The 3400-nt window shown below is 39.0% G+C and overlaps 1 non-coding gene across 1 annotated transcript; it reads left to right on the top strand.

Annotated features, from left to right (window-relative positions):
• Window positions 1-2996: 2996 nt before the first annotated feature.
• Trnae-cuc lies at window positions 2997-3068 on the top strand. The gene has a single exon. It is a non-coding gene; the product is annotated as a tRNA-Glu (tRNA).
• Window positions 3069-3400: the final 332 nt, after the last annotated feature.

Here is a 3400-nt window from a genome sequence, read left to right as displayed (position 1 = left end):
ACCTATTAAAATTGCCCATGGTCGGAAAGTCTCCTTCGTTTGATAGGGTATTAATAATCCTTAAGCCAAGCGCTCCTCATAGCAGGGTACTCTACGCAATCGCCATGCTCGGCATTAAGCAGCCTGCATCGTAGCGGCGTTCATAGCCTCGCACTCAGGTAGCCTCACACAGCAGCAGCCAGACGTCACATGGGCTTTTCCCAACATTAATACTTGACCTTCGCGTTTTCGCGCGACTTTTCATTTAATCGCGAAAAATAGATATCGTCATTTAAAAATCTAAAAGCATGAAATATATACTCCAGGAGTAATAATCTTTCGATTTAGGCAGTAAAAAAATAATAGGAAACCACCCTATTGCGTGGAATAGTATTGAGAAGTTATATTTTAATAGACCACATCATCATAATTATAAATTTCGGTTGATACCCCTAGTTTTACCTTATTAACCCTTGAAACTCGGATAACTTTGTCCGTCAGCGAGGCAAGTGGTAAATTTTATAAATTCATTTAAATGCGCGGTCGGAGACAAAACGTTTAGAGGACGACTTGAGGATCCTCTTTTGTAATATTCGTGGGCTGAATCGTTATTCTATTTCTATCACGCTAAATAATACTTTTGTTGCTCGGGTTGACGTGTATATTAATTGACAACCTTTTCCTAATTTCTCATTAACCGCCTCATGATGCGACCTGTAATAGCACCGAAAGCTCGCGTGACAAAGAGCAATACACATCTGCTCCCGAAAACCGTCTACATACCTACAATGCAACTAACTGCTAACCTGCTACCTACAATGGCAGCGAAAGCTCGCGAGGCAAAGCGCAATACGCAACATAAATGGCTTCAGAAAATTTTGTTTTGGTGTCAGTATAACCCAGGTTCAAAGTACCCAAGTAACTTTATTTATGTAGATTTTATGATCTATCAAAGATAGAAAAACCTCACATCATGGACAACTGATTACAAGGAGGGCCAGTGGCGTAAGTTATATCTTTGCCAATCAATGTGTGATGATCAACACGATTCATGTTTTTTTTCAATTAAAAGTGAAATTTTCTGTTAGCTTTAAGTGGATTTCACTAGGGTTGAATTACTACCATTGCAATTAGAGCTCCCAATATTGCCTGTTATGCATCATCAGTGACCCGTTAAATATAGCTCCTACAGAAAAAATTTAACGAAGCTTTTTGTATCAATTTTTTTCTGGTTGAATTTCGTATTTATGTGTCATTTCGCCAGATGTCACGCTTTTCGATTTATTCACCAACAACGTAAAAAGCCATATTTCGGAGGGGTTGAGGTCCTGAACCCCCTCAAGGTTCATGTGTTTTAGTTCGTTATTTGTGAGTGTCATCTCTACCAATGTGCATAAATTTGCGGCTACACGATTTTTTTCTCCTAAAAATCGTCCTTTTACCGCACTACAGCAATCAGCAAGCCAGCTTGACATTGCATGCAGGAACTTGGCAACAGTTGTTCGCTTCATTTTGATGCTTAAAGAGACCGGCTTCCATGCCCAAGGGTCTAAGTTCGATTACCTGCATTTGTAGAGCTTTCTCCTTCGTCACCCCACCCTCGATCGGGTTTAATTAAATTCCACGCGAATAGCACTGCATGAAACGAGTAAATTTGTACGCAGTCACGCACATAGATGCAAAGTTACTTACAACAAGGATGGAAACCGTCACTGTATAATCATTTGGCTTCACCGGAATTCGAACTCAGTTCTCCCGTTAGTCGGGCAGGTATGCTAGTAGTTACACAACCTATAAGCATATTAGAGTTTAATGGTATTAGTCACTCAGCGACAATATCTACTTCATCTGTACATAAATGTAAAATGCGGGATTCACAATCCAGAAGCTTATTATAATGTAGTGGTACAAATAACTCAACGGCAATATCAAGTTCTGCACATAAATGAAATATTCACACACAAAAACATGTTCTAATTTTATCGGAATTATCTTGCACATGACGGTTAATTCGCGAATTTTTCCGTCATACACAGCGAATTGAACAATCGCATTTAGAGGATGCTTTTCTACGGGGATGCCTATCTGCACGGCATAATCCTGTGTTACATGCTGCTTGTTTTACGAGCTCGTATATGCCGGGGCGGTCTGGGGTGTTTGGGGGCCATAACCTTCGGCTCATATTGGGGCCCTTCTTACCGGGGAACTCGGGGTCCTCCCCCGGAAAACTTTAGGAAATTACATTTTCGGAAATGGATTTTGACGGTATTCTATTTCTGGTTCATAAAACTAAATGAAAGTTAATAAAAAATAACAATTTCGTATAAGACAAAATTCTTTGAAACGTGAGAATTTCACAGCATCTATAATTTAATTATGTATTACGGTTCTATTAACTATTCTGTGAATTTGCTCTCTGAAGTAAGGTCTGATGCTTCCCCGGCGAATATTGTCAAAGAAGGCTATTCGGGCGTCCAGCCAGGATGGAGGAGACCACCCGGCTGGAAGCCCGAATAGCCGTCTCTGCTCCTTGAAATTACGCTGAAATCTAAAAAACATCTAAAATAGACTTTTCGTATATTTTTTTTCAAAAAAAAAACATCAGGTTCACTTTTATCTTCTGACACCTAAATTATATTCATTTTTCATGTAATCTTTTTACATTGAGTATGTTGTAAATAAAGCAACTAATAAAAACTTAGCATTTTACAATTGCAAAAAAATTTTAGTTCAAGTGATATGAGTATTTTTGCACGCTGCTAAATATATCTAGCAGCGTGCATGTAAGTATAGACGCCTATATAGTATAGACGCCTATATAGTATAGACGCCCATATAAAGTATAGACGTCTATAGACGCTCGAGCGTTGTGAGGGGCCCGTTGCTCTGGCCGACCTGGCCGGACCGCCCCTGCGAATATGAAATGCTTATCATTCCAGCCAACTTTCCTATTTGCTTTAAATTCTCCTCCAAGCAAGAACTATACTTATATGTAAAAATCAGCGGAACACTTCATCTCCCGTATTGTCTAGTGGTTAGGATACCCGGCTCTCACCCGGGAGGCCCGGGTTCGATTCCCGGTACGGGAAATTTTTTTTTCATTTAAATTTATTTGCAATAAAAGTAGATTTTACCACTGAGTGACTTATCCCACTGCTTAGCTTCTAGATTGTGTTACTTCAGTAAAATCCTGATTTTTTCATTTATGTACAGAACTTGATATTGTCGCTGAGTTATTTTTACCACTACATTCTAATAAGCTTCTGGATTGTGAATCTTGAGTAAAAATCCTGCATTTGACATTTATGTACAGATGAAGTAGATATGGTCGCAGTGTGTCTTATACCATTACGTCTAATACGCTTCTAGATTGTGAATATTGAGTAAAATCCTATACCACTACATTATACTAAGCTTTTGG

Source organism: Ischnura elegans, chromosome X, assembly GCF_921293095.1.
Source record: "Ischnura elegans chromosome X, ioIscEleg1.1, whole genome shotgun sequence".
Classification (NCBI taxonomy): domain Eukaryota; kingdom Metazoa; phylum Arthropoda; class Insecta; order Odonata; family Coenagrionidae; genus Ischnura; species Ischnura elegans.
The sequence above is the reverse complement of the archived record's forward strand: the minus strand, read 5'-3'. Positions and strand labels throughout refer to the sequence as shown.